Source organism: Podarcis erhardii (assembly GCF_964252035.2).
Source record: "Podarcis erhardii genome assembly, chromosome: 2".
Taxonomy (NCBI): domain Eukaryota; kingdom Metazoa; phylum Chordata; class Lepidosauria; order Squamata; family Lacertidae; genus Podarcis; species Podarcis erhardii.
Genome location: NC_138498.1, coordinates 105675388 through 105693154, shown reverse-complemented (window position 1 = coordinate 105693154; position 17767 = coordinate 105675388). Strand labels below are relative to the sequence as shown.

Here is a 17767-nt window from a genome sequence, read left to right as displayed (position 1 = left end):
GTCCAGAGTGGCTGGGGAAGCCCAGCCAGATGGGTGGGGTATAAATAATAAATAATAACAATTATTATTAATATTATAATTATATCAGCAGCCAGCTTTTCAGCTGTTGCTGGCTCCAAAAGCACCTTACAGTTAAAATCCATACAGAGGTACAATGTGTTATATTGTGCTGGGAGCTGCCCAGGTTGGCTGGGCCCACCCAGCCAGATGGGTGGCCTATACATAATAAAATTATTATTATTATTGATTAAGTATACACCTCAAGTTCCAAAATCCAGGTGTGCTTCCGATGTTCTCTGGAAGTTATATAATGACGGTGCTGGACACACCTCTGTGGGGAGGGAGTTCCCCAGTTTAGGGGGCCACCACAGAGAATGCCCTCTCTTGTGCAATGGGACAACCAAGATGGCACCCTCTGCAGTTCAGTATGTTATTTGCACTAATAAATGCATTCTTATACACGTTTCACATCAGTCCACATTTATTGGCTGGAGAGGTGCGTTGCAAAATTCAGAAAAGTACAAATTTTGAAGGGCGGCTAGCTACCTTTCAGCTAATGTATTGATTTGGAAAGCGTGTATGAGGAAAATACCAACTGCACCAAATTTCTCTCCGATTCCCAATTCTGTGATATAAAAAAGCACCAGGGGCTGCAGTTTTCAGGAGCACTTATTTCCTGTTGCTGCTCCTCTCTGTCTCCTCCTTGAGCGACTCACATTAGTATTCCAAACCATTAAACATGGGCGCAGGCACACCGAGGTGGGCAAACCTTTGCTCATCCTGATTTGCGTTTTCTCCAGACATTCTGACAATTGTTTTTTTATGCACTGTGTAAACCAAAGTAAATGTGTGGGGAAAGGCTAAGTGCCTTTAGTAGCTCTGAATATTTCAGGTGCTTCATCTCTCCCCGCGCAACGGTCCATAACAGCCTTTTAAGAGCTCCATTCAAGGGCGTGTATTGGAAGCTCTCCTGGATGGGAAGAGCACTTTAAAACACTTTCACAGGCTATCATGTAAATCCTTCCGAATTCACGCTTTATTGACCATAATGGTTCTATATAAATATTTTGTCCCTCTGCATCTTGTGTGGGCACTGAGCCATCTGCTGCAAACTCTTTCTAATAAACATTTCATACGTCTGTTATTTCTGGTTTACGGGTGGGAAAGGCGGGAGGGGGGAGAGGAAAGTCTAACTGAAGCGCTTTTCACAGCTCTGCGCCATTCTGCCAGCTGGTGTTAAAAACAGAGGTTCTCAAACCTATCAGGTTGACCTAGGCCACACACACACCTTTAGAGCACATTCAAAGAACATTCTCTCCCTCAGAGAATTCTGGGAACTGTAGTTTGCTCCTCACAGAGTTACAATTCCCGGTAACCCTTAACAAACTATAGTGCCCAGAATTCTCTGAGGGGGGAAATGGGCACCCAGCAGTATATAGTGTTTATGCATTAGCACTGGGCAATACAGTTGTACCTTGGAAGTCGAACGGAATCCATTCCAGAAGTCCGTTGGACTTCCAAAACATTTGGAAACCAAGGCACTGCTTCCGATTGGCTGCAGGAAGCTCCTGCAGCCAATTGGGAGCCATGGAAGCTGCATCAGACGTTCGGGTTCCAAAGAACGTTCGCAAACTAGAACACTCACTTCCAGGTTTGCTGCGTTTGGGAGCCAGGTGTTCAGGATCCAAGGTACAACTGTATATGGTTTTCAACACTGTGGTATATCACCAGCTAGACATCACGATGTACCAATATATCACAACGTCTGAAATAAGGATGGAGCTATCAGAAGGTCGGCAGTTCGAATCCCCGTGACGGGGTTAGCTCCTGTTGCTCGGTCCCTGCTCCTGCCAACCTAGCAGTTCGAAAGCACATCAAAGTGCAAGTAGATAAATAGGTACCACTCCAGCGGGAAGGTAAACGGCATTTCCGTGCGCTGCTCTGGTTCGCCAGAAGCGGCTTAGTCATGCTGGCCACATGACCCAGAAGCTGTACGCCGGCTCCCTCCACCAGTAAAGCGAGATGAGCGCTGCAACCCCAGAGTCGGTCACGACTGGACCTAATGGTCAGGGGTCCCTTTACCCTTATGTAGAGGCACTGGCTGGCTTCACTTTTTAACCTGCATCGTGAGTTTTGCCGGCACCTGCTCTTGTGATTCACTGCCCCTTGCATGAGGCAAATGGGAGCTGAGCTAGCAGAGTTAACAGGGGCTGCAGGAATCAAGAGAAGCACTGGCTGACTTCACAGTTTCCCTCACACTGTGATTTTTGCATAGCACACACATCCCATGATTCACAATATATTGTCAGGTCAAAAATTATGAAGCCGATATCACAATATGGATTTCAAACAGGTTTCTGCAGCCCTATTTCGTGCTGTCCTTGAATCATGGAAATCAAAATGGCCTACTTGGTGATCTCAGGTGTTCTCTCATTCGGGCCGTGAATATTTTCTAAGCTTTCTAAGCAAGATGGCTGCCTGATGTGACCACAGACCACATCCAGGATGGGTCCAGATCTGACCTACCATCTGCAGACCACTTTTGAGAGGTGAGCAGGGCCCTCCCCAAGGAAAGGGCCATGGCTCAGTGGAAGCGTATGCTTTTCATACAAAATATCCCAGGTTCAATCCCGAATATCTCCAGAGAAGACTCGGAGAACCTCCCCGTCTGAAACCCTGGAGACCTCCTGCCAGACAGTGCAAGTGAGCTAGATGGACCAATGGTCTGACTCTGTATAAGGCAGCTTCCGGTGTTCCTAAACCTTAAGAAACATAAGAAGCTGCCTTACTCTGAATCATATCATTGTTCATTCAATTACAGTATTGTCTACGATGGCTGGTAGCATCTTAAAAAGCAGAGACATCACCTTGCCAACAAAGGTCCGTATAGTTAAAGCTATGGTTTTCCTAGTAGTGATGTATGGAAGTGAGAGCTGGACCATAAAGAAGGCTGATCGCCGAGGAATTGATGCTTTTGAATTATGGTGCTGGAGGAGACTCTTGAGAGTCCCATGGACTGCAAGAAGATCAAACCTATCCATTTTGAAGGAAATCAGCCCTGGGTGCTCACTGGAAGGAAAGATCCTGAAGCTGAGGCTCCAATACTTTGGCCACCTCATGAGAAGAGAAGACTCCCTGGAAAAGACCCTGATGTTGGGAAAGATGGAGGGCATAAGGAGAAGGAGGCGACAGAGGACAAGATAGTTGGACAGTGTTCTCGAAGCTACCAGCATGAGTTTGACCAAACTGCGGGAGGCAGTGGAAGACAGGAGTGCCTGGCATGCTCTGGTCCATGGGGTCACGAAGAGTCAGACACGACTAAACGACTAAACAACAACAACTACAATGGCTGGTTGTGGCTCTCCAGGGTTCTAGATTGGCGGATGGGGGGGGGCACTCTCAGTCCGATATGGAAGTGCTGGGGATTCAACCTGTGCCCTCCTGCGTACAAAGCTCATGCTCTACCACTGAGCTACAACCAAACATAATGTGTTGTTGCTAGGAAAACACAATTCTCCCCACCCCAATAAAAGAACAGCACAACGGGCTGCAGCAGCTCCGTCAGATCACTTTCAACTCCCTGGGAAAAAACAAAACAAAAACCTCACAATGCTTGATTACTCAGTGCCAGAATAAACACAATCAAGTGTGTTGGGTTCATATATTGTTTTTGCTTTGCAAACTGAGTGGTAAAACTGCAGCCATGAATAAGTTATCTGTACTAAGGTTCTTTTTTTTTAAAAAAATAATAATTCTAGTGCCATGGAAGCAGATGGCCTAATAAATATGCAGGGTTATTAAAAACAAACTACATATGCAAGATCAGAAGGAGGCCCATTCTTCCACGTTTTCGACTTTCTCTCTGTCATTCAAGCAAAATGTGACTGTCCTTGTTTTGTATGCGAAAAAGTAATACAGTGGTAACTTGGGTTAAGTACTTAATTCATTCCGGAGGTCCGTTCTTAACCTGAAACTGTTCTTAACCTGAAGCACCACTTTAGCTAATGGGGCCTCCCGCTGCTGCCGCTGTAGCACGATTTCTGTTCTTATCCTGAAGCAAAGTTCTTAACCCGAGGTACTATTTCTGGGTTAGCGGAGTCTGTAACCTGAAGCACATTTAAGCCGAGGTACCACTGTAGTTGCATATCTAACTAAAGCCTAATTTCCAAGTTTATTTGAAAATGGGAAGGTCACCATGAAGTGAATGTCTTGCAAGGGTTGGGGATGTTTAATTTGAACGAGGCCTCGTGTTAGAAATTCATAGAACTATTGTAGTGTTGTGGTATCTTTCCGCATTCTGGGCAAATCGATATGCATCAGATTGCAAGGCTGGGTGTGCACTTCTGATCTGTAGAGTCCAGACATGGACCCTTCAACCCCAACAAACCAGAGAGGAGAGGATTGCAATGGATTCTGCGCAATTTGTATATCTCTCTTCTGGTAGTGAGGCTTAAGAGCGTACCAGGAGTGATGCTATCTGAAGCCCCATGTTCTCAGTAGTTGGCTCTCGTTTCTGCTGGTCTCTACAGAAGCTATGAGCCAGCCTCAGCCTTGTTACCTGTGCCCCACAGGTCCAAACAGGGTGATGTTCCAAAAGTGTTGTGCTTGCCTAGGAAGGATTGCTTTTGCCTGGCTGCAATGTGTCTTTGAACTCTGATAATGCCTGTTGCTCCCCTGGGTAAAGAAGGGTGTGTGAGCCTGTGTGTAGAAACTAGACTACGGTACAAAGGGCGAAAATTGCATTTGTTGCTCTGCCAACTTTTGCCTCTGGCCCCCAGCCACCATGGTAGAGCATGAGATTCATAATCTCAGGGTTGTGGGTTCAATCCCCACCTTAGGCAAAATATTCCTGCATTTCAGGGGATTGGACTAGATGAGCCTTGTGGTCCTTTCCAATTCTACAATTCTATGATACTTACGTATTCTGCTCTGTTTTGCAGAAACTTGAGCCTGCGAAAACTCTGGGTGCTGAGAAGAGTTCATGCCACTTTCTGGTTTCTTTGCTATGCTTGATATGTTTAGACCTGCTAGAAAGCTAGGAGGAGGGTGCCAGAAACATCTCAGCTCCTGCAATTCAAGCCGCTAACAAGCAGGTTAAACTGGCGACGAGAAACCACAGGCATTTTAGCACTTTCACTAGCTGGGGAGTCTGGATGCAAAAGCTCCCACTTTGTGAGGGGTCCCGATTTGAAATAGCGTTTTTTAGCACTATCAAAAAGTTGGCTGCTGGAAGATGCTGTTTCTGTGAAATACCGGGGGGAAGTGGAAATTAGCAATTTGGGGGGAGAGAGACCTTTATCTTTTTTAAAGTACAATGTCCTGTTTGGGTTGTTTTGCTTTAAAGCCTGAAGCCTGTTATAAAACAAATCCGAAGAGGAAAAGATTTCTCCTTCCCCTGGCGTTTTGCTTGAACTGTGAAAATCGCAGGTCAAGTAAAGCTTGTAAACATCATGGAAGTATATGTATAAAAGGCTCAGAAAACAATAGGGAATGATAACAAAGAACTCGGTGTGTTAGGTCTTAAGAATCTTGCCACCTTAAATCAATCGAATGAGTTGGCGGTCTTGAATTCTGCTGTTTTAACATTGGGGGTAGGTAGCATCTGTAACTGGTGTGAGCAGAAAGACAAAGCATAATGAAAGGGAAAAACGGAAAGTCCATAAAGAGAGCCCCATTGGCTGAACCTGGAGGTCTCTGGGTGAGGCAGTCAGCACAGTGTGCGGCAGCTGTGACAAAAATGGTGAATGCTAAGAATGAAAACAGAACGACCATAATGTTGTTATACAGATCCATGGTTGCTGCATCTCAAAAAGGATATTGGTGAAGATGGGGGGAACGTGGAGGGCAACCCAGACGATCAAGGGCTTTGGCCAAATCTCCCCTGAGAAAAGGTTGCCACATTTGGAGAGTTTTAGTTTAGTAAAGGAGTAAATGGGGGAGATTAGAGTGATGTATACAATTATGCATAGTGTGAGGAAAGTAGAAGAGTTTGGATTTGATATCCTGCTCGCTGTGGGTTAAAGCACAGAGCCTAGGACTTGCCGATCAGAAGGTCAGCTGTTCTAATCCCCGCCACAGGGTGAGCTCCCGTTGCTCGCTCCCTGCTCCTGCCAACCTAGCAGTTCGAAAGCACGTCAAAGTGCAAGTAGATAAATAGGTACCGCTCCGGCGGGAAGGTAAACGCTGTTTCAGTGTGCTGCTCTGGTTCGCCAGAAGCGGCTTAGTCATGCTGGCCACATGACCCGGAAGCTGTACGCCAATAAAGCGAGATGAGCGCCGCAACCCCAGAGTCAGCCACAACTGGACCTAATGGTCAGCGGTCCCTTTACCTTTACCTTTAAGGAGTCTCAAAGCGGCTAACATTCTCCTTTCCCTTCCTCCCCCACAACGAACACTCTGTGAGGTGAGTGAGGCTGAGAGACTTCAGAGAAGTGTGACTACCCCAAGGTCACCCAGCAGCTGCATGTGGAGGAGCGGGGAAGCGAACCCGGTTCACCAGATTACAAATCTACCGCTCTTGACCACTACACCACACTGGCTCTCAGTGATACGGAGAGGTTTTATTCCTCTCATAATAGTAGAAATTTGGGGCCATGTGATGAAGCTCAGTTTTGGAAGACCCAGGACAGACACAATTAAATACCATCATACAGTGCATAGTTAAACTACAGACAATGTGGTGACGTCCACCAACTTGGATAATGTTAAATGGGACTAGTCAGATTCATAGTGGATTGAGCTATTGATAGCTACAAATCAATAATAGCTGTCTACCACGTCCGCTGTCAGAGACAGTCTGCCTTTGAATACCAGTTTCTGGGGAACATGAACTGGGAGAGTGCCGCTGCACTGGGGTCCTGCCTGGAGGCTTCCCATGGGTATTTGGTTGGCCAGATGATTCGACTACATGGACCTTTGGTCTGATGACCCACCAGAGCTCTTCTTCTGTTCTTCTAGCCTATATGGTCCAGCATTTTGTTTGTTTTTCACAGTGCATAGCTAGATGCCTCCAGGAAGCCCACTTTAATAAATGTGAGTTGGAATTGTGAGTTGGCATCAAACACCACTAGCCCATGTTATCAACTGTGAGTATGATTAGAAGTGGCAATGGCATGCCATTTTCTTACATCTTTCCTTTGGTAGTATGATGTATGTATGATTAGATTTCCCACCAGGAATATTTCTTAAGTTTCTAAAAACAACCCCTCTGTTCCTCTGCCCAGATTCAGGTTATGTCCTTTCTCCCCAAATCCCCTTGCACCACATCCACATTCTTAAAGAGGTGAATCTGAACACACACACACACCCATTACCCAGAGTCCGCATATGGCTGGGAGTGGGTGGGAATGAAGTTATGGTTAAAACTTTTTGAGCTTCTGGAAAGGCTTCTCAGGGCCTACAGATGGCTGCGGGGCAAAAGGGTGGTCAAAACTTTTCTTCCATGGACTTCCTTAGGTTAACTTTGCAGGGTCCATCAATTTATGGATTTGCTTTGTTCATTTTAATTATGACAGTCCTATCCGCTCATGAAAGCTCTGAAATTCTGCTGCTTTGTCTACGTCTTGTTTTATCATCTGTGATTTGGAATTGCTCAAATATCCACTTTTTGTTATAGATTTTTGAACGGTAGCAAATTTGTGCTGGATTTGCTATTATTACGACAAGACGCTGCATTGGAGTTGGCTTCCATGGTGCTTTAAAGTAACCAAGTTTTGTCTTCCGTTCCAGCCCTTGAGTTTGAACGCTTTGATTTTCGGGAATTGGCTATTTCCCAGTTGTAAGCAGGCTTTGGAAATGGTTCAGTGTCCTTTGGAGAAGAAAATAAAACAAACCACCAAACGTTCTTTGCTGGACACTTCACTGAAGAAGCATTCACTTTCACACACAGGAAGAAAAGAATGCATTTAAAGAGTCCCACTAATTGTTGAGAAATAAAGAATGGTATGATTTTCTCATCTCTAGTCAATGGACTATGGCAGCCTGGTTTGCACATTTCCATCACCATGGGTGAAAACCTCGGTACTGTATGTGCTACATGCCACTCCAGCATGAGGTGCTGAGGAATTTTAATGTGTTATAACAGAGTGTCACAGAATTTTCTTAACTCCACATGATATTGTTGAGCAGAGAGATAGAAAAAGAACCAAGACAGATTAGGCCAACACACCACAAACTAGTTTGGGTGGAGAACAGGAAGTGTATGCTATGACAGAGGTGACTAGTGCTTTATTGCAATGTATGTTCAAGAATGATGACAACTGGTTCTGTAGATAAAAAAGACACCTCGTTAGGTCAATTCAGGTTCTTGGATCCAGTAAAAGTTGAGCTCCATGTGGCTATTGCCATATTAGAGAGTTCTGGACATCAGTTTGCACTTAGTATTGTTCCATCAGCTAGGGCTACTGCATTTCCTTAAGGGCCCCATCCAACAAACTACTCTCTCTAACTTAGATAATACTGCAGCGTGTGCCAAGTTGTTCAAGAAGTATTTGTCAGAATATGAACCGGCAACTCACACAACCTCTTCTGTATTTTCATTGAGGAATGACTTCCACTTTAAAGCATCTTCTGTGAATAATCCCATAAACAACTAGCTCCCCAAAAGACCTGAGATGGCAAAAACTCTGGCCTTGCTTTGGCAGACCATGCATGTGCCAATGAAAACTAGTCACGTTTACAACTCTTTCGAGGTCATCTGTGCAAATATGGGCAACAGGAGGGCAACAGGGGATTCCCCCAAGTTGTAAAAAGGAATTTGGCAAACAGCTGAGCTTTTGATTTTCTGTCATAATTCCACATGTGGAAATTTGGACAAAATATGTTAGAAGGCACAGACTCCTGAGACTCCCTAGATTTTTTTTAATGCAAGTTTCTAGTCCTCTGCGGAAATGTATCAGAGATGTGTTCATTCCCTGCTCCACCCCTCATTTTGAAGGCAAGCCTGAGCTTGTGCCTCCAATCAAATAACTCTATTCATATACCTTCATACTGATGCCACAGCTTTTAAAGCAACCCTCTGGCATTGCTCAGAACTCTGCCCTCAAAATAAAAATCCTTTCTTAGATGCAGGGGGGTGGGGGTGGAAATGTATTGATCAACATCAGCAAATTTCTAATTGTGAGTGACAAGGAGCTGCGCTGTACCCATATGGCATAAAGCTGGACCATAAAGAAAGCTGTTCACCGAAGAATTGATGCTTTTGAATTATGGTGCTGGAGGAGACTCTTGAGAGTCCCATGGACTGCAAGAAGATCAAACCGATCCATTCTGAAGGAAATCAGCCCTGAGTGCTCACTGGAAGAACAGATCCTGAAGCTGAGACTCCAATACTTTGGCCACCTCATGAGAAGAGAAGACTCCCTGGAAAAGACCCTGATGTTGGGAAAGATGGAGGGCACAAGGAGAAGGGGACGACAGAGGATGAGGTGGTTGGACAGTGTTCTAGAAGCTACCAGCATGAGTTTGACCAAACTGCGGGAGGCAGAGGAAGACAGGAGGGCCTGGCATGCTCTGGTCTATGGGGTCACGAAGAGTCGGACACGCCTAAACGACGACAACAACAAGAAGCTACTTATAATTGGTTCTAGAAATGGTATGCATGTATATCTATGGGGTAACTTCCAGAGGAGTCACTTGCCCGTGACAGGGACTGTCCTCATAGAATCATAGAGTTGGAAGAGACCACAAGGGCCATCGAGTCCAACCCCCTGACAAGCAGGAAACACCATCAGAGCTCTCCTGACATATGGTTGTCAAGCCTCTGCTTAAAGACCTCCAAAGAAGGAGACTCCACCACACTCCTTGGCAGCAAATTCCACTGTCGAACAGCTCTTACTGTCAGGAAGTTCTTCCTAATGTTTAGGTGGAATCTTCTTTCTTGTAGTTTGGAACCATTGCTCCGTGTCCGCTTCTCTGGAGCAGCAGAAAACAACCTTTCTCCCTCCTCTATGTGACATTGTTTTATATATTTGAACATGGCTATCATATCACCTCTTAACCTCCTCTTCTCCAGGCTAAACATGCCCAGCTCCCTTAGCCGTTCCTCATAAGGCATCGTTTCCAGACCATTTTGGTTGCCCTCCTCTGGACACGTTCCAGTTTGTCAGTGTCCTTCTTGAACTGTGGTGCCCAGAACTGGACACAGTACTCCAGGTGAGGTCTGACCAGAGCAGAATACAGAGGCACTATTACTTCCCTTGATCTAGATGCTATACTCCTATTGTTATACAGTGGCACTGTTATACAGTGGCACTGTTATACAGTGCCACTGTATACACTGTATTGTTATACAGTGGCACTGTTATACAGTGGTTCCGCTCCTTCCTCCTGGGCCGTGTCCAGAAGGTGGTGGTGGGGGGTGAGTGTTCAGACCCCTGGGCTCTCACTTGTGGGGTGCCTCAGGGTTCTGTCCTCTCCCCCATGCTTTTTAATATCTATATAAAGCCGCTGGGAGAGATCATCAGGGGGTTTGGACTGGGTGTTCATCAGTATGCAGATGACACCCAGCTCTACCTCTCCTTTAAATCAGAACCAGTGAAGGCGGTGAAGGTCCTGTGTGAGTGCCTGGAGGCGGTTGGAGGTTGGATGGCGGCTAACAGATTGAGGTTGAATCCTGACAAGACAGAAGTACTGTTTTTGGGGGACAGGAGGCGGGCAGGTGTGGAGGATTCCCTGGTCCTGAATGGGGTAACTGTGCCCCTGAAGGACCAGGTGCGCAGCCTGGGAGTCATTTTGGACTCACAGCTGTCCATGGAGGCGCAGATTAACTCTGTGTCCAGGGCAGCTGTCTACCAGCTCCACCTGGTACGCAGGCTAAGACCCTACCTCCCCGCGGACTGTCTCGCCAGAGTGGTGCATGCTCTAGTTATCTCACGCTTGGACTACTGCAATGCGCTCTACGTGGGGCTACCTTTGAAGGTGACCCGGAAACTGCAATTAATCCAGAATGCGGCAGCTAGACTGGTGACTGGGAGTGGCCGCCGGGACCACATAACACCGGTTCTGAGAGATCTGCATTGGCTCCCAGTACGTTTCCGAGCACAATTCAAAGTGTTGGTGCTGACCTTTAAAGCCCTAAACGGCCTCGGTCCTGTATACCTGAAGGAGCGTCTCCACCCCCATCGTTCAGCCCGGACACTGAGATCCAGCGCCGAGGGCCTTCTGGCGGTTCCCTCATTGCGAGAAGTTGAGGCTACAGGGAACCAGACAGAGGGCCTTCTCGGTAGTGGCGCCCGCCCTGTGGAACGCCCTCCCATCAGATGTCAAAGAGATAAAGAATTACCTGACGTTCAGAAGACATCTTAAGGCAGCCCTGTTCAGGGATGTTTTTAATATGTAATGCTGTATTGTTTTTAATACTGATTGGGAGCCGCCCAGAGTGGCTGGGGAAGCTCAGCCAGATGGGCGGGGTATAAATAATAAATTATTATTATTATTATTATTATTATTATTATTATTATTATTATTATTATTGATGCAGCCCAGAATTGCATTGGCTTTTTTAGCTGCCGCGTCACACTGTTGGCTCATGTCAAGTTTGTGGTCAACCAAGACTCCTAGATCCTTTTCACATGTACTGCTCTCAAGCCAGGTGTCACCCATCTTGTATTTGTGCCTCTCAATTTTTTTGCCCAAGTGCAATACTTTACATTTCTCCCTATTAAAATTCATCTTGTTTGTTTTGGCCCAGTTCTCTAATCTGTCAAGGTCGTTTTGAAGTGTGATCCTGTCCTCTGGGGTGTTAGCCACCCCTCCCAGTTTGGTGTCATCTGCAAATTTGATCAGGATGCCCTTGAGTCCATCATCCAAGTCGTTGATAAAGATGTTGAATAAGACCGGGCCCAAGACAGAACCGTGTGGCACCCCACTAGTCACTCTTCTCCAGGATGAAGAGGAACCATTGATGAGCACCCTTTGGGTTCGGTCAGTCAGCCAGTTACAAATCCACTGAGTGGTAGCATAGTCAAGACTGCATTTTACCAGCTTCTTTACAAGAATATCACGGGGCACCTTGTCAAATGCCTTGCTGAAATCAAGGTAGGCTACATCCACTGCGTTCCCTTCATCTACCAGGTTTGTAATTCTGTCAAAAAACGAGATCAGGTTAGTCTGACATGACTTATTTTTCAGAAATCCATGCTGACTATTGGTGATCACAGCATTCCTTTCTAGGTGCTCACAGACTGTTTGCTTAATGATCTGCTCCAGAATCTTCCCTGGTATTGATGTCAGACTGACTGGGCGGTAATTATTTGGGTCCTCTCTTTTCCCCTTTTTGAAAATAGGGACAACATTTGCCCTCCTCCAGTCTGCCGGGACTTTGCCTGTTCTCCAGGAATTCTCAAAGATGACTGCCAGTGGTTCTGAGAGCACACCTGCCAGTTCTTTTAATACTCTTGGATGCAGTTCATCTGGCCCTGGAGACTTGAATACATCTAAACTAGCCAAGTATTCTTGTACTATCTCCTTAGTTATTTTGGGCTGTGTTTCCTCTGCTGAATCATTTGCTCCAAATTCTTCAGGTCAGGCATTGTTTTCTTTATCGGAGAAGACTGAGGCAAAGAAGGCATTGAGGAGTTCAGCCCTTTCTGTGTCCCCTGTTTGCATTTCACCATCTTCTCCTCTGAGTGACCCCACTGTTTCTTTGTTCTTCCTTTTGCTACGAACATACCCATAAAAGCCTTTTTTGTTGCTTTTAACCTCTCTAGCAAGCCTGAGTTCATTCTGTGCTTTAGCTTTTCTGACTTTACATGTGCTGGCTATTTGTTTGAATTCCTCTTTGGTGGTTTCCCCCCTTTTCCATTTTTAGTACACATCTTTTTTTAATCTTAACTCAGTTAAAAGTTCTTTAGATAGCCACCCTGGCTTCTTTAGGCACCTTCCATGTTTCCGTCTCATTGGTATTGCCTGAAGTTGTGCTTTTACTATCTCCCTCTTAACAAACTCCCAGCCATCATGAACTCCCAGGCCAGGCCCATTGATGCTTTTGAGTGGTGGAAGCCCAAGAAGTGATGCCCACCTTGAATCTCTCCAGCTGTCTCTGCCAGCAGTGGTTTCTGGTGAGATATCACCAAAATCTCATGAGATCACTCATGGAACATGAGAAATCTCGTGAGACTTGGCCAAGATCTCGCCGGAAAACGAGTGCCGCAGCTTTGTTGGCAGTACCTCTGCACGATGCAGGTAAGAGAAGGGTGGCATGAGGGTGGCAGCAGCAGGGCAGCAGAATTGTGGGGAGCAGCGCATTCCCATTTTGGTCCACATTGCGAAATGGGACACGTCACCCCTGCCTGTAACCCTCAGTGCAGAGGTCAGCAACCTTTTTCAGCCGTGGGCCGGTCCACCGTCCCTCAGACCATGTGGTGGGCCAGACTATATTTTGAAAAAAAGAAGAACGAATTCCTATGCCCCACAAATAAACCGGAGATGCATTTTAAATAAAAGGACACATTCTACTCATGTAAAAACACGCTGATTCCTGGACCGTCCACGGGCCAGATTGAGAAGGCGATTGAGCCGCATCTGGCCCCCGGCCTTAGGTTGCCTACTCCTGCCTTAGTCCCTCATGAATAATACGGCCATTGACGCCCAGCCAAACAATCTTTCCTGGAAGGAAAACTTAGGAGGGGGGCACCTGACCTCACAGCCGTATGAGATCGCCCCTTTACTTCTGCAGTGCTGGAGGAGGCTGACAGATGGTAACGTTTCAGACCCCCCTGGGCTGATGGAACTTTAGCAAAATGGCTGCACTGCAGAGAAATTGCTTGTAAGTGTCGTGCCAGAAGAGCGGAAGTGGCCCATCCTGGTTGAATTCAGAAACTGTTTCAATTAGGCAAATGGCAAGCATTTGGGAGGCAAGCATTTGTGAGATCCTTCTTACAAAAGGTGTGAGGTGGTGGGAGAAAGGAATGAAGCTGTCTCTCGAAGCCTGTTAGTTTAAGGGAGATTTGCCAACTTGTGCAGCTTGAAATGTGCAGAGGAGTCTATCACTCCTGACACATACAAGGAATATGCAGAATGGAACCAAAGGCCGTGATTGATGACCTTCTGTCAAGATATGCTGACTCCAGGCAGCGCTCTCCCAAGCTTGTTCTAATTCCTGCTGCTCCAGAGCACATCCACGGCACATTAATGAGGCCTTATGAAAATGGATTGCGTTTCAAAACGCCAGTGTGATTATGGGCTCGCTTCCTGAAAACCTAGCCAGCTCCTTTTGATAGTTTCATTAGGCTGAATAGGGTACTAATAGTACTTAATATTTATATAGCACTATACCCTGAGTCCCTGGTTAATAGCTAGATTTCCCAGAGGATCACTTTTAAGAATGCGGTCAGGAACGGAGACCTCAGGCTTTACAGTACTCCTGTGTTGCTGCTGGGTTTACAACTGTGGGGTATACCCTACTCCTAAGGGGGTTCCATTTGATCCAAAGAGCTCCTGTTGCTAAGCCCTACCTTAAGTGCTCTAACACACACCATGCTGGTAACCTTTAACACACTACTATAGGGTAGACCTATAGGGTAGACCTAGGGACGCGGGTGGCGCTGTGGGTTAAACCACGGGGTGAGCTCCCATTGCTCGGTCCCTGCTCCTGCCCACCTAACAGTTCAAAAGCACGTCAAAGTGCAAGTAGATAAATAGGTACCGCTCCAGCGGGAAGGTAAACAGTGTTTCCATGCGCTGCTCTGGTTCGCCAGAAACGGCTTAGTCATGCTGGCCACATGACCCGGAAGCTGTACACCGGCTCCCTTGGCCAGTAAAGCGAGATGAGCGCCACAACCCCAGAGTCGGTCATGACTGGACCTAATGGTCTACCTTTATAGGGTGGACCACTATTTTATTTTTGCAGACCGGAAGCTGAAGCCAAGAGATTATTGCTTGCCTAAGTCTTCTAAGTGAAATTGTGGCTGTTATTGGAACCACAAACATGTAGCTTATGTTCCTAACCATTCTGAGTTCCTGGGGGCTAAAACTCATGTAACAGAGAGATCAACTCTCCCTTTTAAGACTTAAAAGCAACTGCTAGGAGGAAGCCTGGTTTGGATGACGGGTATCACGTTGGTGTAAGAGTCAATCTGCCAATTACTGCTTTTGACTTGAGCCCAAGGATTTGTATTTCAAAATTGGGGCATTTGCTTGTGCGTTGTCTCCTTAAGCCTGTGTTACTGTGGGGCTGGTGTCAATAGTAGAGTCCAGGGCAAGCTATTGGAGATCAGAAGGGCCAAAATCAAGATGCTTGATGTAAAGTTGGCAAGAGAGTTCCATAAGCTGTCGTGTGGTGGAAGGAAGGAAAAACTTAAGACTGGCTGGGTACTCTTGCTGTCAGAAAACTTCTCAGTCTGAAAGGAAGACTCTGAGAATAGGATTTTATAAGCTCTGGTGGAGACCAATTGTACATTTGCGACGGGGCAAGCTGACAGTGCCCAGTCATGTGGTATGGCCTATTTCACATCTTTGAAATAGGCTTGCGGGAAAAAACACTGCACTGTGGCACAAGAAATAAGGTGCTGGACTTGACAGCTGTGAGCCCTGGTGCAAGACCTCCCAGGGTGCTTAACAGGACCCCTGGCCTAAACTGGCAAGGCTCTTTTGGTTAGGAAAGGGCACCATATTGATATCCTTATGCTGTATCAGGCTTCTGGAAGCAGATGTACACACCTATCATTCTCACAACCAGGGTGTGTACCTGCTCTTCCCTTGTACCAGGTGACTTGTATGTAATTGCATTCCAAATGTTTGTTATTTTTGTGATGCCTGGATTTTCATTAAAAAGCCTCAAAAGGTGACAGTACAACCTGATTATCTCGTTTCAAAGTAAGGCAGTTGAAGTAACTCCAGCAGCAGCAACAAAAATGGACAGACCTAGTAAAGCTTACATATGAAATGACCCATTCTTCCTTCTTGCTTGCCATGGCCATTTCCCTCCACTTGCCTTCCAGCCTACATCTACAGGTAGCTGTTTTCTTGCGGGGAAAATATTTTCATGAATATTCAGAACCCCCCCTTCCTTCATCTTGAAAACAAAGACGGCAGCCAATTGTCACATATTTACAAACAGCAAGATTTGGAGGAGCCATGTTGCTATCCGTTTGTTAAAACTTCCAACAAGATGTGATAAGCCCACCCTTCGGTGTAATCCCATCCCTCCAAGGTAGCCATGCATGGGGATTTTATTAATCCTTTTGCCCTTTCTCCCCTTCCAATTTCCCACCTCCAAAACACTCAATTCACTCCTCCAACAAGTCATGCACATGGTTTTTCTTAATTCCCTTTCCTCTCCTCCCCTTTCTATTGTCTGCGACCTTGGTATTTCTCAGGGAAAAAAGCTGTCAGGTGACGCATTTGCATTTCTTCTTTCAAGGAGCCTCCTCGCAGCGGAGGAAGCAGGCAGCTCAAAGCCTCAAGCATATTGTCACAAACCACCAGTTCCAGGATGTTCCTGCACACAAAGGCCGCGTCACAATCTCCCTTGTCATTTTTCATATGCCACATGCCAAGTGAGCCATGGAGCACAGTAACCAGACACACAGCTGGTGTGACATCCTGTAAGTGACACTGTCAGAAAGTTTGATGCTTTGTCAAATGAGATCTCCTGTGCAGCAGCAGTGCCTGCACTTCCCTTGTTTTGAAAATTGGCAGCATGTAGGGCTCTGTGGGTGCACTGTGACAGGCACGGCCTGTCCAAATCCTGTAGCCAAAAGGAGCTGAGCTAGCGTAGGAAACCCGGTTTGTGAAACTAAGACCATTGGAAATAATCGAACTATCTGCAGGCCCTCAGAATTTGGCAATGAATAAATTTCTGCCTCTATGCTACTTCCCTTCCTTTTTCTGTCACTGTTTCAAGATAACCTTTCATCATCTCCTGTGTCTCAGAGGCACAGTATCGGTGTCCCTCCCCAGCATCAAATGATTTGCCAGCTCCTGCCTTGCCTGCATCCCTAAAACTCAAACTTTCCTCTTTCTATCAACTACCAAAGTGTTTGGCTATGTTCTGGTTGTGTATTACCTTTGATGACATCTCTCCTTCCTGTATTTCTTCTTCAGAAACCAAATGATAAACACCATGCTCTGCATAAACTTCCAAGCTTCTCCTCACTTTTACAGCGATTTGCCACCAACTAGAATTTTTCTTTTACTTCCCCCCCACCTCTGCTGCTACACACAAGCCTACCTACTCTCAAATTCAGTTTTACCGCCTTCTCCCATTATTTGTTATGTTTGGAGGCTGTCCTTCATCAAAGAAGTAGCATAGGTGGTGTTCCTAGGTGGTGTTCCATCAGATGGTGTTGCCTATTTGTAGTATTTTGCAATGTATTTGGCATTACTACTGAGTATCATTCATGTACAATTACTTATGTACCTGTTATACACACTGACAATATGTACAGCTTCCTCCAACATTTCTCCAATGAAAATTTGTTGCCACTTAGTCGTGTCCGACTCTTTGTGACCCCCTGGACCAGAGCACACCAGGCACTCCTATCTTCCACAGCCTCCCGCAGTTTGGTCACACTCATGCTGGTAGCTTCGAGAACACTGTCCAACCATCTCGTCCTCTGTCGTCCCCTTCTCCTTGTGCCCTCCATCTTTCCCAACATCAGGGTCTTTTCCATTGAGTCTTCTCTTCTCATGAGGTGGCCAAAGTACTGGAGCCTCAGCTTCACGATCTGTCCTCCCAGTGAGCACTCAGGGCTGATTTCCTAAAGAATGGATAGGTTTGATCTTCTTGCAGTCCATGGGACTTTCAAGAGTCTCCTCCAGCACCATA

The 17767-nt window shown here is 46.2% G+C and overlaps 1 long non-coding RNA gene across 1 annotated transcript; it reads left to right on the top strand.

Moving 5' to 3' along the window:
• The first annotated feature begins 6341 nt into the window (after positions 1-6341).
• LOC309337532 lies at positions 6342-8863 on the top strand. The gene is made up of 2 exons (XR_014154397.1): positions 6342-7085; positions 7729-8863. It is a non-coding gene; the product is annotated as an uncharacterized lncRNA (long non-coding RNA).
• Positions 8864-17767: the final 8904 nt, after the last annotated feature.